Here is an 8,094-nt window from a genome sequence, read left to right as displayed (position 1 = left end):
CGGGGTTAAGTTTGTCTGACGTCCTCATGCACGATCATGCGATCTTACATCTACCTAGAAATCAGTTCGTAAATATTACCACGAATTGTAAAAGTGGCGAATGAACAAGGAAAGATCACCGCTGGTATATCAATTGATTCATTTGAAAGATATTCAAGAGATCACACGACTCATTTAGCCAATGCACCGGAAGGGTTTTCACTCTGTGGGACAGCTAGGATTCTTGGCCCTCCTAAAACAAAAAACGCACTTCTGTGCTCTTGAGTTTTCTTATAAGAACTTTTATTGGCATACGTATCGCACCTTCTGTGCTCTTGAGTTTTTTTATAAGAACTTTTATTGGCATACGTATCGCACCAATGCTGTTGTTGCAAGATCATAGAAAAAGATTACGCATGCTTGGCAGAGATCTCACAGGTGGAAATAAGAACATCGGCAAGGCTCATGAAAGGGATTCGTATTCCATATAGTATCACAGCGTTAGTATTATTGGCCTATGCGTGAGGAGGATACTTCGCTTTAGTGGTTTCACCTTAAACCAAAAATTGTGACTTTGCAGTAAATTTTTGCTTTTAAACGCTCTTTTGCATTGGCCAATGCAAAAGTTCTTATTGGGCGCCGCGAAGTAAGCGGGCATTGGCTAGTTTAGTATAAAATGGAGACGTGGGGTAAACCTCTTTAATCTGATACCCATATTGTAATATGTAATTTATTTTAATTTAGTTTAAAATTTTCAAACAGGTCGCAACCCTCCAAATGTTTGTGTTATAAATGATCCTGCTATTATACCGAACGACACAAAAAAAAAAAATAATTATCCATATCGGTTCAGCCGGTCTCCAGTTTTGACGACCGTGACATACGAAGACAACATTTATCTATATATATAAAATTCAAATTATGTATGTACCTATAGACACACTTGGCTCCTAAACGAATAAGCCGATCGTAACCAAATTTTACACACGCACTGGATATCTTCCAGGGATGGTCACAGGGTAAAAAATATTTTGATATATAAAGGGGGCGTGGCCCCAAAACGTGGACCCGGGTAACCTTAGGATGTATTTGTTTAATATGGGTATCAAATTAAAGCTGTTCATGAGTGCTTTAAGATAGAGCAATTTTCATATAGCTGGGTGACTAGGGTCTCGAGATATAGACCAAAATGTGGACCTGGGTAACCTTGGGTGTATTTGTTCAATATGGGAATGTGAGCTATGTACCTGTATGATGAAAAATACTTTTATAAAAAATGACCCGATGAGTGCCGCTGGAGTCGAGGTCGAAATTCATAACACGTATTCATTTTATGGTAAGCAATGGTTTTGCAGAAAATGGACCCAATAAACGGCGCTGTAGCCGAAATGTATAGAAACTCCGTATGGTTGGTCTGCTTTGGCCGTATGTTTAAGTTATACGAATTTAGTTTTCAGATGTCTAAATGAAGGACGGGGTTAAGTTTGTCTGACGTCCTCATGCACGATCATGCGATCTTACATCTACCTAGAAATCAGTTCGTAAATATTACCACGAATTGTAAAAGTGGCGAATGAACAAGGAAAGATCACCGCTGGTATATCAATTGATTCATTTGAAAGATATTCAAGAGATCACACGACTCATTTAGCCAATGCACCGGAAGGGTTTTCACTCTGTGGGACAGCTAGGATTCTTGGCCCTCCTAAAACAAAAAACGCACTTCTGTGCTCTTGAGTTTTCTTATAAGAACTTTTATTGGCATACGTATCGCACCTTCTGTGCTCTTGAGTTTTTTTATAAGAACTTTTATTGGCATACGTATCGCACCAATGCTGTTGTTGCAAGATCATAGAAAAAGATTACACATGCTTGGCAGAGATCTCACAGGTGGAAATAAGAACATCGGCAAGGCTCATGAAAGGGATTCGTATTCCATATAGTATCACAGCGTTAGTATTATTGGCCTATGCGTGAGGAGGATACTTCGCTTTAGTGGTTTCACCTTAAACCAAAAATTGTGACTTTGCAGTAAATTTTTGCTTTTAAACGCTCTTTTGCATTGGCCAANATTTTTGCTTTTAAACGCCCTTTTGAATTGGCCAACGAAAAAGTTCTTATTAGGCGCCGCGAAGCCAGCGGGCATTGAATAGTAGATAATAGATAGACGCCAAGTCTTGATACTTCTTGATTGTGTGCCAGCCTTTATCCCGGGCAACCAGTGACAACAACAGTGCACAAAATTATAATGTATGGTGCTGTAATTGTATTGAATTTCCTTATACCGATTGGACAACTAAGTGAAAGGCACAGGATTCGCGAAATATAGCTTTTAAAGCATATCGTGAAAGTTTTAGCCGAAAAAACTTTAAGGGAAGCTAAACTTGAGATGCATTTCACCGTCTACTTGATTGTTCCGATTCCCTTGTTACAAGTTTAAGGCCTTTACAAACAGTCAGAAAAAAATCATGTGATCCAGAAGTAAGAGACGTGCTGTTAGAAGAGAATTTTGAGCAAACATAAACTGATCTGATGCTTCTGAAGACGAATTAAACTTTTATCATGTACTGTACCATTTTCTCATTGTTTCTTTATTAAGTAATCTTTATGGCCTGTTACCATCATTATAATTATCAGTGAGGTTGTCCACACTTGCCTGGTTATCAGTACTGAAAAATTATGTCTAGAATTGTTGCAGCACCGTCCATATTTTAAAAATTGCAGGTTTTGCAAATATTTCGCGAAAATATCAACCAGAAAAACACAAAATACCTGCTTCAAGTGAATTTTTAGACCTAAAATGAGTTGAAATATGACGACCGAGTGTGCAAAAGTGTAGTCGTCATGTAATCGTTGCATCATGCTTGTGATGATGAAGCAACTATGATTGGACGACCAATGTGCAGAAAGCCTAACTGCACAAAGGAAAAATTAATCCCATTGTAACGTAAATAAGCAAAGTGTACATCTAACGAATAGCTCTTGTATGGGCATAAACTCGCAAAATTTTAGTCTTAACTTAATACGAAAACATAGTTTAAGAAAAAATATTTGCATTGTAACAACTTACAACTATTTTGTTTTTAAATAAATATGTACTATTAAAACCATTAACAACTAAAATAAAAGGTTTAATTCCAACTTTGACCTGAAATATCGAATAACACATTTTTTCATGAATATTCACCCATCTACGGGGTGCGACCTAACGAAATCCGTCACATTAAAATAAGGTTCACCCTAATGGACACTTTGAATCTCTACTGTATTATTCTAAGTAAATTTTAATCTCAAGCTCAATAAAAATTGTTGAATGTAAATTTTAATCAATAATTAATATCAAGAATAAAATAATTAGTGTAAGCCCAATGTTGGCTATTAACAATAGAGATGTAAAAAATTACTTTTAAAATATGTGGATTATGTGTTTCCTGGTATGACATTTGTTTAAGTAGTTATGGATATTGTATTTAGAAAAAGGTGAGTACTTGAGCAACTATAATTTGGAATTCATTCAATGGACCCATCTATCTTTCTCCGAACAGGCTGAAGGCTATGTATCATGAATGTTATCATTAGTTCGTCAGCTGCTGCGTTTTCTTTGCCCTGCGCTAGCAATTCTTAATGACTCTCCACAGCATTATTCTAAGTAAATTTTAATTAATAAGTAATATCTAAAATTAAATAATTAACTATAAGCTATTATTCTAAGTAAGTTATAATCAATAATTAATATCTAAAATAAAATAAGTAGCTATAAACAATGGAAATGTAAAAAATGATTTTGAAAATAAATAAATTTAGTGTTTCCTGATATGGAATTCTTTAACCCGCCGTCAATGAACATAGTTTTTATCACACGGTCAATTAGCTGGGTGTGTCACACCCTAGAAAAAATATATGTACATATATATAGAATACAACTACAGTTAAATGTATTTTTTATATTTTTTTATTAATTTAACAATACTTGTGTAGAAAAAAAGAAAAAAACAACGTCTTTAGTTCATTTTGCATATTTTTTTGTCATTAATTTTTAATATTAAATTAAGTGCTTTCAGCCATATTATGTTCTAAATAAGAAGTAGGGTAGAAACTTTAAAAGTTTATTGTAAACCAGTATAAGTATAAGTATTCAAAGATATTTGCATACTTTAAAGAGTTTTCCGTTACTAATAGCGCGAAACAATATATACGAGTAGATCACACGTATAAATATTGTTACTAGACAATGAACATGGGTGTGAGACACCCGAACGAAAGCTTTCGCCTATATACCATGGTTGCCACTCGCCAACATTTTTTTCTACCAAAATCTCTTAAGAAAAGTTATCAAAAGATACCAAATCTTCAATACCAAAATCTTCACTTCTTCACTGAGAAAAAAACATACTGAATAAAACTGCTATATTTAATAACAAATGTGTATATACTTACAGCCCGATTCTGTGCACTTAATAAATTNAAAGATACCAAATCTTCAATACCAAAATCTTCACTTCTTCACTGAGAAAAAAACATACTGAATAAAACTGCTATATTTAATAACAAATGTGTATATACTTACAGCCCGATTCTGTGCACTTAATAAATTCAATATTTTTATAAATTGTCAATTTTCGATTGTTTATCAAAAACTCCCTGTTCTAACAAAGGAGTTTAAATCTATTTTCTTGATAAATTATCAAGATTGAAATTGCTATTGAAAATTATAATAATTTTTTTTATTAGAAAATATTTTTCTATCAATTAATTACTGCATGCGCCGATATTCTCGTTTTCGTTGTTGGTGTTTCCGACAGGGTAGGAGTATGATGTTATGTGGAACGATTTTTCGTCATCTTTTGGCAAATTTTGTTTGGAGACCAACCAGTTTCGGCGTTGTGCCATCTTCAGTGTAATTTTTCGCTCGGAATGTGCAGATATTTGAACCTGCGACTCACGGAATAATAGCACCGGCATACCAAAAAATTGGCGGGTGCTTTTAACCGAAATTTCGAGCTATTTTTTTGGGTTTTCATAATTTACTGTACGTGTCAAACGGACCTCAGATTCGTATTCTGTGGGTGGAAATACATCTTGGTTGGTGGGACTGGTAAAAAGCACGCGACATTTTTTTTTTGTGCCGGAATAATCAAAACGATTTGTGGACCTTACCAAAAATTGCCATATGGCCGAATTTTTATACAATTTTTACTGTAGAATTCAAATATCGCAAACATTCGAAAGTTGTTTCAGAAGTGCAGCCCGTGGTGCTGCCACTGTAATTCAAATATTTCCAGTATTCGAATATGAGATGACTTTTGGTAGAAAGTTATATATAGCATACACGCACTTGTTCACGACCAATCAAAGACTAAACGCTCGCGATCGATAGCTGTAATCAGCTGCACTTGATGGTATTTGGTTGAATAAGGAAAATGAATTAGCAACAAGAGTTTACGGGATGTACATAGCTCAGTGGTTAACGCTTCTGACTTTGAACATCGAATTCGCAGGTTCGATCCCTGCTGAAGTCTAGAAAAAAGAAGTCTGATGAGGAGATGTGGTGATCTCCGAAATAGTGCTATAACTTCTACCGCTTAGACTGTTGCTTTTTCAATTTTTCCTAAGAAACAATCGTTGTACAAAGCTCAATAAAAATATTAAAAATAAAAAATGTTAACAAGCCACAATAACATTGACAAATACATAGTTTAGGAAGAGCCTGCCTGAAACTATACAAAAAAGCAAATAAGCAAATGGATGTATAGAATTGACAACAACAACCACGCTGTCGAGTTTAAATAGCGGCAAATCAGCTGCACTTGATAGTAGTTGGTTGAATAAGGAAAATGAATTAGCAACAAGAGTTTACGGGATGTACATAGCTCAGTGGTTAACGCTTCTGACTTTGAACATCGAATTCGCAGGTTCGATCCCTGCTGAAGTCTAGAAAAAAGAAGTCTGATGAGGAGATGTGGTGATCTCCGAAATAGTGCTATAACTTCTACCGCTTAGACTTTGTTGCTTTTTCAATTTTTCCTAATAAACAATCGTGGTACAAAGCTCAATAAAAATATTAAAAATAAAATGTAAAAAAGCCACAATAACCTAAACAAATACATAGTTTAGGAAGAGCCTGCCTGAAACTATACAAAAAAGCAAATAAGCAAATGGATGTATAGAATTGACAACAACAACCACGCTGTCGAGTTTAAATAGCGGCAAATCAGCTGCACTTGATAGTAGTTGGTTGAATAAGGAAAATGAATTAGCAACAAGAGTTTACGGGATGTACATAGCTCAGTGGTTAACGCTTCTGACTTTGAACATCGAATTCGCAGGTTCGATCCCTGCTGAAGTCTAGAAAAAAGAAGTCTGATGAGGAGATGCGGTGATCTCCGAAATAGTGCTATAACTTCTACCGCTTAAACTTTGTTGCTTTTTCAATTTTTCCTAATAAACAATCGTGGTACAAAGCTCAATAAAAATATTAAAAATAAAAAATATTTTTTTTAATCTATTTTTTTATGGCACAAGTATTTCTTCCGATATAATTGTTTCTTTTTTTTTTGTAATGCAACTAGATTTTTAAGTTTGTTATTTATATTTAAATTGAAATAATTATTCCTACTTACATTGACTTAAAAAAATTAACCACCTCCAAGCGGCCTCGAACCTGCGATCCCAGAACTAGAACCAGTAGTCTTCAGGTGACGCCACTGCCGACATTTGTAAGAAAAGCAATTAATTGCGTTTTATTTTAGGCTTTGGCAATTCAAAGGCAGATGTCGCTGAACGCTTAAGTTCACTGCAGGGACTTATTAGCTGCAGCTACAAGGAATTTCGCGACATCATGGCACCAAATGGTCAAACAGTACGTATTTCAAAACGGATCGGGTGTTTCATACCCATGTTTATTGACGGCGGGTTAAATTAATTATGGATATTTTGCAAGCGTACATTTAGACAAAGGTGAGTACTTTGGAATTCATTCAATGGAGTTATCTTTCACCGAACAGGCTCTGCATCTACGGATATTATCTCTAGTTCATCAGCTGCCGCTGTTTATAAAGTATTTTAGGTTCAATACCATGTGCTAGCAATTCTTAATGCCGTTTCATACGCTCCGGTTACCCGCACCCGATTTGGCGGCACAAAATGCATGTAAACGCGCACTGACTCCATAACATATAACAGGGAGTCTATAACGATGTTTAGCCTGTAATTAGTGTTAACAAGACATTGAGAAATTGGCCCTTAAAGTTAAAAAGACACAACGGCAATAACGCAAATTTGTGCTATTTCCCAATCGAATGTGAAATAACACAAATGTACTTTATTTCATTTCTCGTTGAGCAATAAGACCAACTTTTAAACTTATCAATTGAGTAATAAAGCAAAATAGTGCACATAGTCACCCAGTTACATTTGACAAAAAGTAGTACATGAACAAGTTAAATAGACGGATTTGTAAGTATACAATTTTGAAAGTGCTCAGCGTCGCGGCGGTCCACGTTCGCGCCGCCCCGCGCCACCCCACGTTGGACGCCGCGTCCCCCTCCACTCCTTTCGCAATTATGCACTGCTGTCATTATAACCGTTTAGAAAAAATAAAAATAATAAAATAACACTAGTACACTTCTGAAACTGCTTTTTAATGTCCAAGTAATGGGAAGTATTGTGTATGGTGTTATTGCACGCATCCCACCCATGGTGGAATTTACCAGAAGCCACAGCCTTATTTGAAAATTTTCCTATAAAATGTGGTTATAACATAACATATTAACATATTAAAAAGCATGCGGACAAAATTCATACAAAAGCGCTATGTCTAATATGCCGAGCAGTTATTAAAGACGAGGCTTTCCTTTATTTTGCTAGACTTTTCATCGTGAATATTACTTTCTTCATATCAATTATATCACATTTTTTGTTTAATTCAAGGCCTATGAAACAGGTTTAGAGCATTTGAGCAAAAACAACATCTGCATGTATTTTGTTGGTGCTTCTGGTATCGGCAGTGTCAACAACTGTTCTGATTTTTTTCTTCTACATCAAAGCGTGACATGTGAAATACAAAAAAGATAAAAATTTATATTGAAAAAATGAAAATTGCTGCAACTTTCTTTC

Source organism: Rhagoletis zephyria, unplaced genomic scaffold, assembly GCF_001687245.7.
Source record: "Rhagoletis zephyria isolate East Lansing unplaced genomic scaffold, Rhagoletis_zephyria_1.1 Rzeph_scaffold_00666, whole genome shotgun sequence".
Lineage (NCBI taxonomy): Eukaryota > Metazoa > Arthropoda > Insecta > Diptera > Tephritidae > Rhagoletis > Rhagoletis zephyria.
The sequence above is the reverse complement of the archived record's forward strand: the minus strand, read 5'-3'. Positions refer to the sequence as shown.